Source organism: Lathamus discolor, chromosome 3 (genome assembly GCF_037157495.1).
Source record: "Lathamus discolor isolate bLatDis1 chromosome 3, bLatDis1.hap1, whole genome shotgun sequence".
Taxonomy (NCBI): domain Eukaryota; kingdom Metazoa; phylum Chordata; class Aves; order Psittaciformes; family Psittacidae; genus Lathamus; species Lathamus discolor.
In genome coordinates, this window is record NC_088886.1 from 148804458 (window position 1) to 148823893 (window position 19436).

The 19436-nt window shown below is 46.7% G+C and overlaps 1 protein-coding gene across 4 annotated transcripts in view; it reads right to left on the reverse strand.

Annotated features, from left to right (window-relative positions):
• The window catches only part of CTBP2 (C-terminal binding protein 2), a 145133-nt gene that overhangs the window by 25004 nt on the left and 100693 nt on the right, over nt 1-19436 (reverse strand). The window contains exon 1 of one of the 4 annotated variants that reach the window (XM_065672455.1): nt 3295-3398. The exons of the other annotated variants lie outside the window; for them this stretch is intronic. The gene's annotated coding sequence lies outside the window, so the exon portion shown is untranslated. Of the gene's footprint in view, nt 1-3294; nt 3399-19436 lie in introns of those variants that run through there. 4 annotated transcript variants of the gene reach the window in all.

Sequence of the window (19436 nt, forward strand, 5' to 3'; positions counted from 1 at the left end):
GCTCTGCTTGGGCATGGCCCTGCAGGCAATGGCAGTGCTGGGGAGCAACCAGCTGGCTCCAGCCTTCCCCTTGGGTTGTACTTACTGAATCCTACAGACCCCAAATGTCTGGGAATTTTATTGGAAAAGACTGGTTCTACCTCAGGCAGGATTTACTGGTCATGACTACATTAAGAAGATGCAATGCTCTGGGGAAAGTATGGAAAAGAAACTCCTGCTTCAACCCATGTTCCTTAGCTAATATACTGTATTATTGCTAATGTTGTTGTAGAGCTGTCTCCCCACATATATCAGTAAAATGAAGAAGGATCCCACACTGTGCTTGCAGCCACCTTCCCAGAGAAGCATGCTCTGCTGGAGGGTTCAATGGGAATGGGGTGATGTGGGGATAGAATCATAGAATCACAGAGTAGTTCGGGTTGGAAAGGACCTCAAGATCATCCAGTTCCAACCCCCCTGCCATGGGCAGGGACACCTCACACTAAACCACCCCACCCAAGGCTCTGTCCAAGCTGGCCTTGAACACCGCCAGGGATGGAGCACTCACAACCTCCCTGGGCAACCCATTCCAGTGCCTCACCACCCTTACAGGAAAGAATTTCCTCCTTAGATCCAATCTAAACCTCCCCTGTTTAAGTTTGAACCCGTTACCCCTTGTCCTGTCACTACAGTCCCTGACGAAGAGTCCCTCCCCAGCATCCCTATAGGCCCCCTTCAGGTACTGGAAGGCTGCTCTGAGGTCCCCACGCAGCCTTCTCTTCTCCAGGCTGAACAGCCCCAACTCCCTCAGCCTGTCTTCATACGGGAGGTGCTCCAGTCCCTGAGCATCCCCGTGGCCTCCTCTGGACTTGTTCCAACAGTTCCATGTCCTTTTTATGTTGAGGACCCCAGAACTGCACACAATGCTCCAGGTGAGGTCTCACAAGAGCAGAGTAGAGGGGCAGCACCAGCATCTCTTGCCCTGACATCTTTTGAGCCATTCAGCCGGGAAAACAACCCCTACCCATAACCCCCCAGAACACCTCGATCTTTATCCAACTGCTCTGAAAACAGATTTGAGAGATGCCACATAATACAGCCCTTTTTAGCTGTTTGTGCCCTGGAGCCATGCATTAATACAGCTGAGGCTAAACTAGATTGAGGGACTTTTAAATGGGTGCATTGGATGGTGCAGAAGGCTATCAAAAACTGAAATAAAGAGGGCAAAAAAAGCACTCTGGGAAGAAGAAAAAGAAACACTCAACACAAAACTGGAAAGGTTCCATGAGGTCAGGGTGAACGTACAAAACCTCCCACTGGAAATGTGATTAATAATAGCATCTTATCTCCTACAGCATAGGAAGTACATGGATTAATAACAATACACTGGTGGCTAACAAACTCCCAAATCTTAGAATATTATCATTTAATCATGAGGGTTTTTTAGACTGAGGGAAAAGGGAGCCAGGGAGGGCAGAGAATGCTCTATTTCCAACTCCCCCTTTTAAAACCTCCTGACTCTGTACATCTATAGAGCCTTACTGGCTGCTTACTAATAGTTACTGGGCGCTAAGAGCATCTTGGAGTTGCAAAAGGGCATTGTAGGTGTAAGAGTGTGTCCATACACTTACAGATACTTACACAGAACACACTTTTGAGGCTGTGTATAGAAACTATAGAATCATAGAATCATAGAATAGTTAGGGTTGGAAAGGACCTCAAGATCATCCAGTTCCAACCCCCCTGCCATGGGCAGGGACACCTCACACTAAACCATCCCACACAAGGCTTCATCCAACCTGGCCTTGAACACTGCCAGGGATGGAGCACTCACAACCTCCCTGGGCAACCCATTCCAGTGCCTCACCACCCTCACAGGAAAGAATTTCCTCCTTAGATCGAATCTAAACTTCCCCTGTTTCAGTTTGAACCCGTTACCCCTTGTCCTGTCACTACAGTCCCTGATGAAGAGTCCCTCCCCAGCATCCCTATGACTCCATGTATAGAGCTGTGGGGTTTCTACCAGTAAACTTCAAGCCAGAAATAAAGCCTATTATAATTCAGGGGTATGAAATCTTTCTTCACATGTCCAAATCAAATTAAACCAAGGGAGATAAGTTTTTTTGTGAGCTGCTTTTAAATTCAGTTCTTTCAAATATCCATTAAACCTTTTGAAAATTAAATGAATTTTGTTTTTCCTGTAATGTGCAATTGTGAAGATCTGAAGCAAAGCACATGGTCTCGAAAGCACGTGTGTTTTCCTAACTATACAAGTTGGTCTAATAAAAGATATTATCTCTCCCTGCAAACCTTGCCTAGCTTCAGTTTTCCTGGCTGAATAAAGATAACAGGTAAAGTTTAATGATTAACTTTCATGTTCTCTCTTTTCCCCATTTATCAGGCTTTTCCTGGCCACTGGCATTCCTGCCTTGCTGCAAAACATGGGCTGCAGGTCTGGGGGCTCTCTGCCTCCATGCACCTCTTCTGATACATCACCACCGTGACAGCCTCTGGACATGAATGATGCTGGAACAGCCCAAAGCTCCTCCAAGAAGATCTCCGATCACAGAATCCCAGCCTGGTTTGTGTTGGAAGGGCCCTTAAAGCTCATCCAGCTCCAACCCCTGCCACGGGCAGGGACCCCTTCCACTGGAGCAGCTTGCTCCAAGCCCCTGTGTCCAACCTGGCCTTGAGCACTGCCAGGGATGGGGCAGCCACAGCTTCTCTGGGCACCCTGTGCCAGCGCCTCAGCACCCTCACAGGGAAGAGCTTCTGCCTAAGAGCTCAGCTCAGTCTCCCCTCGGGCAGGTTCAAGCCATTCCCCTTGGCCTGGCCCTACAGGCCCTTGTCCCAAGCCCCTCTCCAGGTTCCCTGCAGCCCCTTCAGGCACTGGAGCTGCTCTCAGGTCTCCCCTTCAGGAGCCTTCTCTTCTCCAGGCTGAACAAACCTGGAACATACAACTTTAGAGACTTGGTTACTTTTGCTACAGTGAAAGCAACCTCTGAATATGACCAGAGATGGAAGCAGCAGTGCCTGCAGATACTCCATCTCACCTCCCTGGTCTTCTCAAAGGGTTTTGGAAGGTTGAAAGAAACCTTTTCAGAGCTTTCCAGCTGTTCTTGGGCCCTGGATGAATAACACACACTAGGAAAGGAAAGAACATACTTAACATTTGTGCTCATCCCTGACCCCAGAAGCATCCTCCTCTGACAATCCACAGCCACGCATTTCACATCTTAAACTAAGACAGCAGACCAAGCAACACCAACTGAACACCATCACTAACTTTTTGATACCAAAAGTGCCTCTACTCACCCTGAGACACCGAACGTGTCAGCACAAGTGATGATCAGCCCGTTGAGGGTTTCTGCCTGGGTTTTTCCTGTGTGTGCAGGGTGGGCTCGAGTCATGGCTGGGTTAAACTCATGTAGGTTTGCAAATCCTACCCTTGTAGCTGCTTCATCTCCACCTCTCCCACACCAGCTGGAGGGCACTGAGCCCAGTCAGCCGCACGCAAGAGCTTTCTGGTTTATGGAAACCACGCTCAATGTCCAAATATTGCACAGTTCCTTGAATAATAGAGATTAGAACTCCCCTAATTTATCATCAGTGTTTGAAATAGCACTGCTATCCCTCACAAATCATGATAGATGAAAAACTTATCTTAAAACAGAGCTATTTGAGCTAAATCGAGAGAAATCTTTACTAATCTGCTACTTCTTCGAGCAAAGCAAATGCGCACACCCTGTGTTTCGTACTGCAACAAAAATGAACATTGGCAGCGCAAGCAAAATCATCTACAAATACAAATCAACCTTTTCTCCTTGCGAGCCAGAGTAGCCCAAGGGATAACGGGATAACGGCACGATCACGCTGCTGATGTATTTATACAGCACATTTCATCTTCATTAATCTAGATAACGCCCTGGCAGATTCTTACTTCTCAGTCCAAGAACAACAAGCTATTCCCATGCTGCAGCAGTTCAACACCGACCTCTCCTCAGACACACAGGGCCCCATGGAGGTCTCTGATCACCCCCCTGGTGCCTGTTTCCTACCCCCCACTGCCTTGGGAAGCGGCTGAAGCACTGCAGCCCCAGATTGTCCTGGCTCCAGGCTGTGCTCCAGCAGCCCCCAAAGTTCACCACATCCATTTGGTCACAATGCAGAGCATGAAGGACCTTACCAAAGCACTGGGCTGCCCTGCCCTTGCCTTTCCCAGCTCTGATGCATGGCTTGTCTCATAGGGGTACCCTCAGCACTGCAACACGAGCTGAAGGAGGGAGATGAGGGTGCTGAAATCATAAAATCCTAGAATGGTTTGGGTTGGAAGAGACCTTAAAGACCATGTAGTTCCAACCCCCCTGCCATAGGAATAAAGTACGCCTTCAAGGATCCATATATGGCAGGGGGGTTGGAACTGGATGATCTGGAGGTCCCTTCCAACCCGAACTATTCTATGATTCTATATTTTCTACCTGTTTTTCATGAGCTGGTATTTTGGCCAGGAGTCATCATATTTTAGGTGCCTTATTTTCTTGTGCGTGCACAGGATAGCTAGAGTGAAACTCCAATGGCTGGTGGGAGGCATTTCCTACAGACACCTCCAGCGCATCAAGAGACAAATAACATCCAAATTGTAGAGAAAGTGACTGCTCCCGAAACCACGTTAACTATAATGGGTGAAAATGTCTTCATTTTTATGTCTCTTCACTATCACAGAAAGGAAAATCAGTGCCGATGTAGGTAAGCACAGGCCATAGGTTTATCTAATAACGTATACTGAAGAGAGTGAAGAATAATTCAGATTTGCCTACAGTTATAAAGCTGTAAATCACACTGGATGGTATCACTGCGGTAAGCTGTTTACCCCTAACAGTTTTCTCTATTTTATCAGTTCCATAAACCCCCACCTATTAACCTAAAACCTGTAGTTGTGTACCCTATGGTTATTCTCAATTAATGACTATTCTAGCTTAAAAACTGTGCCACAAACCCACTGAGGAGTGAGGTATGGCAGAATGAAGCAATCAGATTTCATTTCTTCCTTGGGAATGAGGTAGGAAAGGGAAAGGGAGAGATTTGCACTGAAGTTTCAGAAAGTTGACAAAGTTTCCTGCCTTGCAGTAGAAAGCAGTTACAAAGAGGGATGCTGGCACATCAAACCCCTGCCTACTTGTTTATATACTTGGTTACATCATACAGATTACACGACGTATAATAAAACCATAGAATGGAATATCAAATAGATAGAATATCAAAATAGAATGGAATATCAAATAGATAGAACATCAAATGAACCGAGTGCGCTGAGAAAACTGCCTGGGATCTTGAAGAACAAGGCTCCTGCAGCAACACCGATCCTACACAGAGCCTGTGTCCCAGGGGATCCCACAGCCTCTCGCACATTAGATACCACTGACATGAAACCACCCCACTGGCTCCAATCAAGAAGTACAGGCTATGTGGCAGAGAGGTGAAGTAAGACACGGTTCTCATCAAGAAAGCCAGTTAAATGAGCATTTTACAGTTTCACACACAAATACGTCTGTGTTTTCATGGTTCATTCCACAAATACCCAAGAGGTAAACTGTGCAGTACTCAGTGTAATCTATTCCTCTAATTAATACCTTTGATAGAACAAAGAAAACTCAATATTGTGAAAGAATCCATAACGTTTGGCCAGCTGACTTCCTTAAGAATATAGAGGTGGGTTCATAAGTAAGCCCCAACCTCCTTTCCATTTCGTGGCAATACTTTCAGCAAGGCTTTTCCCAAATCTCTCCTTCATTCTCAGCCCAACAAATAGGTCAGATTCCTTGTCCTGTCCTCTCTCTGCAAGCAGACAAATCCTGTGCCCATTTGTTTCCCTGAAATCCTCTTCCTTCAGAAGGCAAAAGAGATTCTTCTGCAGAAACTTGTTAGAAGTTGCTCTCAACAGAGAGGTGACCTACAAGAAGGACAGAGCTCAGTCACAGGGTCTGGAAATGGTTTCCTGAGTTTTCTGAAACAAGCTATATCGTTGCTCCTTGGAAGAAGCAGACCTTGAGAAAGGTGCTGATCCCTCTCAAGGCCTTGTTCAAGGTCTAGCCAAGTGACATTGATGGGTTTCAAGATATTTCTGTTCATTTGCTTTGCATATAATGCCAGGGTCACCATTCTTGAAGGACTCCTCTTCAAGCTCTCACTGAATGAACATGATGGATCTTCTGTAACAAACCATGCTGCTGTGCTCTCCAGGGGCCTTGAAGGAAGCGTTGAAGGGGATGTTGCACAGACACCCGCAACAGAAACACAACTTCTGCGTCCTTCCTTTGGACTGAGTTGATGACCCATGCTTGGTGCCAGCATTTGGTCCAGTGACTGCACCAGGATCCCTTGCCCTGTGCTTGGATTGAAGAATTCTGCTGACTTGAGGCTCCTTCACTGTTTCTGCCCCTCTCGGGCACATAAAGAAGAAACCAGTTGCTGCTTCCTTGAGATTCACATGGGGAGTCAATGGGTTCAGTGTGGGGATCATTCAAACCAGCTGCGGCCAGTGAAAAGAATCCATTCTTCATTCCTGCAACCAGGCTTGCTAGAAAGTAGGGAGCAAATGTTCCACCCAAAATAGTTTTGGTCTGAGCACAAGAGAAGCTCTTGGCAACAGCAATGTTGAAAGAAAGAATGTCTCAGCATTAGGCTCAGATGCCTTGCAAATGTATTTTGTATCCTCTACCCCAAACTGTATTTCATTCTGCCTGTAACAGACTACATGCTTTAACCGGCTCTGGCAGATTGCTGAGTGTCTTTATTTTGGCTAGTAGAGAGCTCCCTTCCATATGGGCCTTATCTAGGATGTAAAGCAGGTCTACCGGGATGGAGAGCCCAACTCCAGCTGAACACCAGGCCACAGTGGCCCTCCACAGTGAAACCACGTTGTGCAGGAATGCTGGGCAAAGGGAGCAAATTGGGCAGCGTCTTGGCTGCTTAACTTTCTATGGAGCCATCTGGCCAGGCAGGGCTGCGGCTGTATTCCCACATGTCCCAACACCACGTGTGCATCTGCTGGGTGTGCTCTCCCACACTCGCAGAATCCTAGAACAGTTTGGGTTGGCAAGGACCTCAAAGATCACCTGGTTCCACCCCCTTGCCATGGGCTTCCACTAGACCAGGTTGCTCCGAGCCCTGTCCAACTTGGCCTTGAAATGGTCCTACGCCAGCAGGACAGCTGAACTCCAGGACGCTCCTGCCCAGCATCCTGGTCCACCCTGGTGATGAGCAGGCTCTGGGCAAATCCTCCTCTATGCTGGATGCTCCCATCACCATTCTTCCATGCACCCAGTTTTATCAATGCAAGGATTCTCTAATGGTACTGCAACAAATGCTGCTTTTCTCAAAGAGCTGTGAACCACCACAGTGACCAGATGTGAATGGGTAGGTCTTTGCAGTCCATTTTAACCTACAGCAAAGGTTGAAGGTGCTGCTGTTACTAGGGATGCAAAGGTAGAGTAGGAGACGTGAAGACTTCCTACTGGATGAGTGACCGGGCCTGATCCAGGCCTTTCCTTTGGGATGACTGGCAAGAGCAATTAACCCTGATGTGGTGCATATGTTCTCAATTTTGTGTACTTCAGAAACGAAACCAGAAAAAAAAGTTATTGTGCTTTGCTGTGAAGTACCAAAAGCACTGAACTGTGATGCATTAACACGGCATTGTCTTCTGGACCCACGCCCAGCTCAAGGCTGACAGGAGGAGCTGGCACACAGACATTGGGAAGTGCCCATATCCTTTCCTCGCACACCCAGGTACTTTAGCTCAGCACAGTAATGCATGTGAATGTCTCCATCCTCTTCCTACAGTTATCAGTGCAGGCTGAGCTAAGGACAATGCCCATTAGCAAAAGATACAAGAGAGGATAACAACTAAGATAAAAAAAGATTTGCATTTATTAGCGCCACAATATAAAGGAAAAGATAAACCCCTGCAAGCAGAGTTTCTAATTTGGACTTAATCTCACTGGGTGTAGCTGTGCTGGCCCTGGCTGCCTCCCTGTCTCAGTCCTGGTCTCGTTTCCATTGGTCAGAACAAGCCTTTTCCCAAATCACAACAGCTGGCTGGAGCAAGCCTCCACCTCCTCTTTCTCGCTACAACTTGGAGCATGATGACTTTTAAATCCTTCCAGGCTCAAAGCCCAGTAAGCAGTAAAGCCCAGCACACAGTGATATTTATTTCTCATAACTTTTTTTTTCTTCATAGAAGAATCCAATAGAAAAACAACCTCGGCTGTATTTGTCATAGCCAGGGGTGCATTTGAGGCTCTTACAAAGTGAATATGCTGCACACAGCGGTGCTTAATGCGGCGCTCCTGCTTCTTAACCAAGTTAAAGGAAGAACCTGCCCTAAGCCAAAGCTCTTATCTTCCTTCAGCTGTAGTAAAGAATGACTTAAAAATCTTTTGGGGAGATGGAAACTTTGGTACGGACAAAGAACTCAAAGGAACAGCCGCAATGGCTGCAGAGTGGTTTCCTTAATTAGAAAGTTGGCTGCGCTCATAAGGAGGAGGAAAACAATGCTGCAGACAACCAAAGCAAAGAGCAAGTAATAACTGGTGCACATGCAGCTCTGGAGGAAGCAGCAACCGGCTCTATCAGCCCCCCAGATCCTCCACAATCGCTTGTAAGTATTAGACTGCAAATCAAGTGTGGTCTTGCTGCTGAATCAGAGCAGTACAAGCTTGTAAATATGACTTGGCCTTAATTAATTCATTTTGACAAGGCTCAAAACACTCTCCAGGCGATTTAAGACACCGTAAAACATCAAGGAACTGACAGTTTGTGACCTCAAGATGTCAAATATAGAACTGCTGTCTGGTTTTGACAAGCTGTCACTCTATCTCCCAGAAATCCCTAATAAATACAGCTAAGCACTCAACATCATGGGCTGCAGCTACACAGCGTGGTCTGTGAGAGCATCAGTTAATCCAGAGAATGTGGCTGCCCCATCCCTGGCAGTGCCCAAGGCCAGGTTGGACACAGGGGCTTGGAGCAAGCTGCTCCAGTGGAAGGGGTCCCTGCCCGTGGCAGGGGCTGGAGCTGGATGAGCTTTAAGGTCCTTTCTCCCCCCTCCTCCCCCCCATTCTATGATTCTATGATGATTCGATGATTCAACAGCATCCAAGAATCCCCATCAATACAGCAGCAGTGTTGCTCTCAGCCCCTTGCCCTGCTCTGGCACCTGGGGGAACAGACATTTGTGTGACCAACTGTAAGGAAGCCTTGGAAACCATCACCTTGACGCTCACTTGCTGTCGAGGTTTGCCCAGCTGTCCTCATGGAGAGCCTGGGTGCTGCTGTAGAACTAGCAAGCTACATGGCAAACAGAAAGCACCAACCAGGAAGGTTGTGCTTTCTTAAACAGCAGACCAGATCCCATCCTGAAAGCAAACCTCTAAGAAGAGATACTCAGCCCATGCACTTCTCTCAAGCCAGCACATCACAGAATCAAGGAACGGTTTGGGTTGGAAGGCACCTTAAAGCTTATCCAGTTCCAACCCCCTTCCATAGGCAGGGACACTTGCCACTAGAGCAGGTTGCTCCATCCCAACATCCTGACAGAGAGATGGATAACTGTACAGAAAAGTGAAGAAAACAACACGTAAACTACAGCTTTCCCCCATGCTGGTTGTATGCAGGACTGCCAATCCAAGCAGCACCTGATGCCTGTGACCAGAAAGAAGCTGATACCTGCTTGTGCCAAGTCGATTGAGCATCCCAGTATGGAAATTCAAACCACTGGTGCCAAAACAGCATTCCCAGGGGAGAGCCAGCTGGGCCATGCATCCGGGGAGACCAGGAAGGCAGCAGGAGGAAACACCTCCTGGCTGCAGCAGCAAACCAGCATAGCCTCTGCTATGCACAAGACTGACCAAGGAGAAATACGGGTCATGGACTGTTTCCAGCGGTGCACTTGAGATGCATTTGCTGTATCTGAACATGAAGCTGTGGCCTCCCAAGGCTGCACACACTGCTCGCTGTGATGGGTTGCCACGCTGTGTGACAAGCACAGGGTGTTTGTGTTCTTCTGCTTCAAGCCAGCTGCCAGAATGAAATGAACCACGGGTGTCTGATGTTAGGGAGGCTCAGGAGCATGGCTCCAAGTGACTGGAGAGGGATGGCAGGAGCAAGGCTGAGTTTTTGGAGCGTGGCTCCAAAAGGCAAACCTCAGAAGACACACTCACAACCCTATTCCATTTAGGAGATGAAAAAGCATCATCCCAAAGTGGACAAGGAAGTCTGCAGCCCCACACACCTCTACAACAGGGGTATTGTCATCACCCCAGGAGACCTGCAAGATTACCTTACAGCTGACACCCAGGGGCTCTGTGTGGCTTGATGCAAAGCAGCAAAGCACAGGTTACACACTCTGTTTACAAGACAATTAAACAAAGTGGAGTGAAATCCTGGATCTGGGGAGCAGGTTCTTCTAAAACCCCACGATTTAAACTCACTCTTTTGCCAAACTGTGATTGAAAATCACTGCTCAGGCCCCAAGGGTTCACAATCCACTTCCCAAACACGGCACTGCGGTACTTGGATGGAGCCAGAGCATTTCCAACACCACGAAGGGTACAAGCTAGAGGCAAACAAAGCACGTAACTACACCAACTTGAGAGGAGGAGTGCACCAAAAACTCAAAGCACGAACGTTTTGTGACTGTTACCGGCAGTGTCCTTACCAAGCATGGAATGCTTCCCTAGCAACTGGCTACCTTTAGGGCACTGGCTGTCCTGCTGCGGTATGTTGGTTGGCTCACTGTTGCTGATTCCAGTATTTTCCCCTTTCTTCTGCTCTCCTACCTCCTTCCTTCCTCTCCCACTTCTCCAGATGTGTTTGCACTGAAGGAAAGCTACCCCCTTTGACTCTGCAGGGCAGCTTCCAGCCCTGCCTACGCTCAGCAGTGCTTGCAGCCCGGCATTTCTTAGCCTGTACTTCTCATTCAGTACCTCGGTGCTTTGGCTACGTGCCTTATGAGTGGATTAAGCAAACAAATAGGTAAGCAGCATTTTAACTCAGTGTGCTTAATAACTTCCCAGAGTGGGAGTAAAGGAAATTGGAGATTCCCCAGGAAACCGTCCCCTTATGCAGAGCATGGCCAGATTCTTCCCATGACATCGCGGAGAGGAATCATGTGCTCTTGGCACAGGCAATCCATGACCAACCCACAAAACCACCACAGCAAGACAGGAATTGCATTGCAAACTGCTTATCTTCCCGAGTCCAGCTGCTGCCCCGGAGCCTGAGAGGCTTTTTCAGAAGGAGTTAAAGCAGCATTCTTCCTTACTGGCATCTAACGCCTCTTCCTTCCTGGAGCAAGAGCAGCTCGCTGCTCCCCTGGGAGAATGGCGGAGCACCTCCTTTGGCTCTCACTAAGTGCTCTGCAACTTCCCGTACCATAAACTGGTTGCGTAACACGAATCTGCTCTGTGCAAAACCTCTCGAGCACCGAGCTTCAGAGGAGCCAATGTTGTTTCTCCCCATCCTTCTGTGAGATCTGCTTTCCATATGTCTCTGCCGATACGCTTGCCTTCTTCGCGACTGTGAAAGACCAGTCTTCCTCTCCACTGATCCTCTCCCTGCCTCAGCCCCCAGCAAGCTGCAATGGATGGGTACTAAATCATCAGGTTTGCTTTCTCAGCACCTCTCTTTCCTAGTAAAGATATAACACTGTGGTTACGTGTTATCTCCAGCCTCTGCTTGGCCAGTCCCTCCCTTGTACCGAAGACAGAAGCCATGGTGGGATGGGAATTCCCTTTGTATTTCCCAGGCCTAAGCCCATCTACTACCATGAAACAACTACCAAGAGAGAAAAGCTCAGTTTCACAGAATCACAGAATCCCAAGGGTTGGAAGGGACCTAAAAAGATCATCTAGTCCAACCCCCCTGCAAGAGCAGGGTAACCTACAGTACATCACACAGGAACTTGTCCAGGCGGGCCTTGAATATCTCCAGTGTAGGAGACTCCACAACCCCCCTGGGCAACCTGTTCCAGTGCTCTGTCACTCTTACAGTAAAGAAGTTCTTCCTGATGTTAACGTGGAACTTCCTATGCTCCAGTTTACACCCATTGCCCCTTGTCCTATCACTGGATATCACTGTAAAAACCCAGCTCCATCATCCTGACACCTACCCTTCACATATTTGTAAACATTGATGAGGTCACCCCTCAGTCTCCTCTTTTGCAAGCTAAAGAGACCCAGCTCCCTCAGCCTCTCCTCATAAGGGAGATGTTCCACTCCCTTAATCATCTTTGTGGCTCTGCGCTGGACTCCTTCAAGCAATTCCCTGTCCTTCTTGAACAGAGGGGCCCAGAACTGGACGCAATATTCCAGATGCGGCCTCACCAAGGCTGAGTAGAGGGGGAGGAGAACCTCTCTTGACCTACTAACCACTCCCTTTCTAATGCACCCTAAGATGCCATTTGCCTTCTTGGCCACAAGAGCACATTGCTGGCTCATGGTCATCCTCCTATCCACCAGGACCCCCAGGTCCCTTTCCCCTTCACTACTTTCCAGCAGGTCAACCCCAGAACTAAGTTACAAGTCATATTTACTACCAAATCCCCAAACTCCCTCTTTACCATGTACCGCATTAGAAGAACAAAACAGTCGAGTGCATCTGCTCTGGCTTTCTCGTACAAACCTCTCACAGCTGCAAATGCTTTACAATGTGATTTTTACACAGCAAAGCACCTGCTTTTCACTCCAAGCACTATCTTGCCTCTGACAAATATCTTTTTGCGGTCTGGAACTTTATATTATTGAGCCATGAGCAAATTCACTATCTCCAGACACTCCAGTCATGTCAGTATTGCATGACTGCCATATCTCTTTCTCCTTCTCAAGCTGCTGCCGTGATCCACATTGCCACTAGCTTTAACAAGCAACCTCCATCACTTTGCGTAGCCCATAGAGTCTCTAATCTTAAAATTATCCCAAAATATAGATAGACAGATAATATTTGACATCTTCTGCAACTTCAAACCTCCCTATGAAACAGCCAGCTCTGCCCTTCCCACAGGACCCTATCCCTCCACCTCCAGGGAAGAGCCATTGGTCCCTGACCACTGTTCGTGCCTTTGCGCTGGAGCAGCCAAGTGAGCACCTTCCCTGCCTCCTGCTCTGCAGGTCTTGCAAATCCAGCTCTGCTGCCATTGCAGCATGGTCCCCCTCCAGCTGCTGCAGCATGTCCCATCCCATCCCTTTGCCCAGAGTCCTTTTCTCCAGGGCACCTGGAGACTCTCCCATGCCAGGTTGGATGAAGCCTTGTGTTGGATAGTTTAGTGAGAGGTGTCCCTGTCCATGGCAGGGGGGCTGGAACTGGATGATCTTCAGGTCCTTTCCAACCCTAACTAGTCTATGATTCTATGATTCTATAACTTTCCACCACTTCCAGCTAGAAGTCCCCTCCTCTTTCCTTCTCAGAGATGCAAAAGCCTTGGATTATTTCCCTTTCTGCTTTAATCGCTTCTAACTCTGAAGCACTTTTTCTGTTTCGGGGGACCTGTGTGCTCTTTCCAGCCACCTTTCAGCTCTCTAAACACTTTCAGATTTCATGCTAATGCTTCAGACTGTGTGTAGGTCATGGAATAGAAGGGAACGGAATGGTTTGGATTGGAAGGGACCTTAAAGCTCATCCAGTTCCACCCCCTGCCACGGGCAGGGACCCCTTCCACTGGAGCAGCTTGCTCCAAGCCCCTGTGTCACAGAATCATAGAATAGTTAGGGTTGGAAAGGACCTCAAGATCATCAAGTTCCAACCCCCCTGCCATGGGCAGGGACACCTCACACTAAACCATGGCACCCAAGGCTTCATCCAACCTGGCCCTGAACACTGCCAGGGATGGAGCACTCACAACCTCCCTGGGCAGCCTGTGTCGCTTCTCACCACCTCTTCTACATCAGAGCACAGTGGGCCCATATCTATGGATAATTTTCATTTTCTGAGTTATTACTTTTCTAAGGAGCATCTCAGTGAGCTATTCAGAGCAGCTCATTGATAGAGCAGAGCCCAGCCTGACACATCACAGTTTAAGGCTGAGTAAAGCAAAAACGTTGTAAGTTGCCTAATCAGAACAAGAACGGGAATATAACGATTTCACATAAAACTGAAACATCAGGAATGAAGAAAATAGAAACATTCAACACCACATGCAGAAGGAAACCGCTTCGAAGTGGCAGACCTCCAAACCAGAACAATAGTTCTTAACACACAGCCAGGACTGCAGCTCAAAACCAGGCTGACCATGAAAAACTAGCAGAAAACGAAGCAGTCAACATCAATGCCGATCAGTAATATGTTTAAAAGCAGGCTGAGCTTTAATAATGCAAGAGGATTTAATTTGCTGGTAGTAAGAAAGGTGGATTTTCTCTTTTTTTTTTTTTCCAAAGCATGACGTGGATGGATATCCTATCTCTGTAAATTACACCCCAATTGGTAGCAAGTGCCGGGCATGGCTCCAAACACACACAAGATCTAACACGCAACATCTGAAACCAAGCGGCGTTCACGGTGTTTGTTTTACCCCTAAGCCCTCCGTTAGAATTTTCCTTCAGATATTTCCAGTTGCAAAACTTGCAAGTGTTTGGTGGAATCCCTTTACAGGGCTTGCTTCAGGCTGTTAATAACAGTCCCAGTGGTAATGACCCAACTCGCGACCGTACGGAGGGAAAACAGCACTTCATGAAATATTGATACACACTTGGAGATTCGACAATTATCTCCAGAGCTGCTCGGTAAAATTTGAAAGCAAATAAGTAGCAAACATTGCCTGTACTCATTAAAATACTGAGACCCAGAAAGAAACCCACTCATTATCCGTTTGACAAATACAACCTATTATTTTTAATAATGCACAGGCGTTTAACGCGTGATATTTACAGCTTCTCTTGCTTAAAGAAACCTTTGGGTTTGAAGATCTGATTTTAAGAAGTGTAATAAAAGTAAGCTATGCGGAGCTGGGTGCGTTTGCAGGAGAGGGTAAAATCCTTCTTCTACTGAAATCAATGACAAAACTATTATTTTCCTGATGGAAACAAAACTGGTTTGGAAGCTGCTTGTCCAGGAAGATATTCCCCCAAAATTAGAAATATGAATTTAATTGCCCTTTCTCATGCAAGCTTCAGAAGCAGAAAACCAGAGTGAAAAAGAGCATGGGGCTGCTAGTCCACATCATCGAATCCCAGACTGGTTTGGATTGGAAGGGACGTTAAAGCTCATTGAGTTCCAACCCTCTGCTATGGGCAGGGACACCTTCCACTAGAGCAGGTTCAACCTGGTCTTGAACACTGCCAGGGATGGTGCAGCAGTATATATCTCTGTATCTTGCTTATCATACACTAGCGAGACGATACACCAGCTCTCATCTCTGGCCAGAGCACGGCATGGGAGATGCCACACTGCTAGTCAAGAGCTTTTAGGATAACAGCAAACACAGAGAACACCTTCCCCTGCTGAATAAATATGAACCATAAGGGGAAATCTTTCAATGCAGAGCATGACAGGTTGCTTGGCATTGAATTACATTGCAATCATGGGTGCTATTACAGTAATTCTGATTTCTGGACTTTTTAGCCTTGACTGTGGATGAAACGGAGCCACAACAGCTGCAAACAAAAATGAAATGGAAATGTAAGATTCTTAAGCCAAAAATGTTTCAGCTGTAAGATAAGAACTTCCAGTCTTATGCAGGTCCACTCAACATGAGCAGGAATTCTAAGACACGAAAGGTGGGGATCAACAGGAATCGTGACTGCTGGCAAGGTGGGATAAATGGAACTACATTTTGGCTTTCCTGATTACTTCAGTGTCCCAACAGAGTGGTCTAGATACCGAGAAGCTCTCTGCTGCCCACACTGAATACACTCTTTTATCTCTCATAATAAATACTAATCAGGATTCCTTTTATTGACAATGCAAAATGCATGCACTTGTATGAACTACTGTGCTTTCTGAATATTCATTTTAAACTTTATAATAAAGCATTCAGAAGAAGGCAGAGAACACAGCAAATGACTGCGTATGACATTTCCATTGCTGCTTTTATTCACTCTGCGGGTGGCAGACTCCAGTAAGAGGCTGGTCCATCATAATCGGAGGCTGATAATCTATAGGGGCAGCAAGTGAGTGTGTAGGAGGCAGCTTGAAACCGCTCAGGGATTTGCAGTGTTAGAACAAGCGTCAGAAAACGTGTTAGGGTTAAGAAGACCAGCGAGGAAGTCAAGGGGGCATCATTAGGTTCTTGCATCCCATCACCCTATGACTCCCAGTGCGGCTGCTTGGCATGGAGGGAGCCCACCCATAGACACCACCTTCACAGCTGGAAAGTGTTTCAATTTTTATCAGGTTTTATCCTCTTTTTCTACCTTTTTTCACTGCGAGTATGTCCCAAGTGATTTCTTATCATTGGGTTTGCTGTCTAAGCAATGTCCCATTTGCTTATTTACTTGCCAAGTCACTACAACTACTTAGGAAATAATAAATGGCTTGATAACCAGAACAAGTCACTTTTGGCACACACTGAAGACTCTGCAGAAGTACTGATCCGAACGGGTAATGGCAGATACATTGATTATATTTTTGAGAGTTTTCCTCCCCGTTTTCATGTGTATATATATCTACATATATAAATCAATCACGAGAATACCATCATAGCCATTGATACCAATATTTACCAAGAATCTTCACTGGCTCCAACTGATCAGGTAAGCCCTGCTGGTTTTCTTCTTACAGTGACAACCTGTATATCTCCCATTCCAGAGACTAAACCACCCTAGCACTTTTGGGAACTGCAGGAAGAGTACTGTACTCGCACTCTTCTCCCAGCCCCTTCTTGGCTTCTCTGCTTCCATGTGCAAGATGTGTCAAGAGGCCCGATGCCTTCGGCCACGCTACGTTTGATGTTTGAGATGCACCACTCCCAGGGCCTAGGATGCTCCCAGGAGGGAATACCATAGGAGGCAACAGACCACAAGCCTCTATCAGTGACCCCAGTGCTGGCACTGGTTGTTCAAGCGGGGAGCACCCTGCTCATGCAGCTGGCAGTGGGGTCTGCAGACATTCCTTGCAAACACAAAATGAAATCTATGCCTGCGGAAGGTCTTCCCAACTACCTGAGACCCGGAAAGCCTTCCACCTGGAAAGGGACACAGGGTGGCCCCACACAGGCTGTGTTACGTTGTGCCATGGGACCCACGTTTAAGCCGATTGTGGCCTCGACACCCTTTACAGTGGGGGAGAGGGTGGAGGAAGCAAAGCTGGGCACTAATCCGCTCCATCTACTCTGGAGCAGCTAATTGGATTGTGAGTGTAGAAGGCAAGGCCATGGACACAGTGGTGACAGTCACACTGGCCAGGAACAGGCACTCAGAAACCTCCTATTTGGCTAAACAAATCTGCTCCAGTGCACAGGGTAAGGGTCCTACCACGCTGCCAAACACTGCTCTGCCCAAACCTTTCCTGAGACCTCTACTGCAGAGGTGGAACTAAGCACTGGAAAAATAACACACGTAAATCCCATCCCTAGAAGTTACATTTCATCTTTAACAAAACACTAGAAAGAGCAGACAGAAGAGATTAAAACTGAGTTTTCTCTACCTAAAGCCAGCGGAATGCTGGTAACGTCAGGTTTTATTTAGGTGCAAAAGTCAAAAGCTCGTCTGCCAGTTGCTATATATAAACCTCACTAATATACGTCCTACGTCTGCAGCATTTATTCTACATCAGTGGCTTAATGATGTTGGTCTTGTGCTTTTTAAGGATTCAGCTCAGCACCTGCTTGGCTTTTAAAAATAACAGACAATTCAGCTGGGCAGCGCTTCCATTAAACTGCTCGGGAGTGTAATGCTATGAGAAAGACAAGGAGAAGAAACATAAAAACTGCTTAATACAACAATGATCAAAAACCCTGAATTCCTTTTCCCCCCTCTGTGAACACCAAGTTTGTAGCTATGGAAACTACTTATGAGAAAGCTAAAAAAACCTGTTAGCAAATATAGTCGGAGAATGATCAGGATATATGAAAGTCCTAACAATGATAGAGAACTACAGACGCAGGGTAAAAGGGAAGTGTAAATTGAAGATGACAACACTTGTGCCTCTGACAACTTGTTCTTCTCCGACAGGTCAAATTAAATTTTATTGCCACGGCACTAAAGTCAATGAATTGCAACTGGAATGAGTTTGACACTTTATATTGCTTTTGATAAAGCCATTATAAAAGGCGTATTTCAACCTTTAAAAAGGTATTTGAAAAGCTTGTTCTCTGCAGCCAGTGAATGCTGTGTGCATATTGGCCAAGAATGTCGATATTTTATTGAGGCGGTTTTCAGCATCTCTCTCTCGTGCTCTGTTTCGCAGCCATTTACCCTACTAATGCAAGCAGTTCTGATTACTTCAGCTCTAAGATCCACACAGGATACACATCCGTAAATTCATCTGCCCCACTGAGGTTGGCGAGTCCTTGTGAGCCTTTCAAATGCTCTCCCAATTTCCCTGTATTTCCAGCTAGCATCCTTATTATTTTGGATGCTAATCTGCATCTTGCAGCCAATACTATGACCATCAGGACAGCAGACAATACGAAGATACATTAGCTTATTTCCAATCAAGTATTTTTGTATGGAAGTTGCAATCCCACAGAAAATCATTAATCTGGGGTTTTGCCAGTGCACACAGGGAAGACTTACTTTACCTGGAGCTGGGAATTGCTCCAAGGACTTGCTATGGTCTGTCAGGTCAATGTGCAAATTAGATCAGATTTGTTCATGTTCAGTACACAGAGCCTCCTTTGGTGCTGTTTCAGTCTGGATTGTTAATTGAGCTGCCTTACATGTATATATATTATGGTTACATGCTGCAGTCTGGACGGGAAACATAGTGAAGAAATCCTGAAGCTGATTTCTGAACTGTCTGCTACGTGGTACATTGGGCAAAGAATAAACCAGCCTCAACAAATGCTCATGAAATTTATACTGTGTTTGAAATATCACCACTAAACTCTCTCTGCCCATAGAAAGCAATGACAGTTTCAGTGCAGTACTCATAGAATAACGGGCATATGCTGCAATTTTAACCAACCTTGATGGGCTCTTTTAACTATCCTTGAACAACCATCAAAGCTCTTGTTCTTACTACACCCTCTCCTCTTTGGGGATTGCCCACATGAAGAGCCTCAGCCTGCAACTGATGTGCAGTTAACACAATCGTTATCAGTCATAAACAGAATCACAATCATCAAGTGTTAAACAGCGTAAGCACAGCTGAGCTAATCACAGTGAGAGACATATCTAGCTGGGCTCTAAGCTGATAAAAGAGAGGATGAGTCTCCTTCACACTGGTGAGAACTACTTGTCCAAGGAAGGCAGCTACCTTCAGCCTGGCTTTCCCTGGTCAGGAAAGGGTTGGGCTTTTAAACAAGC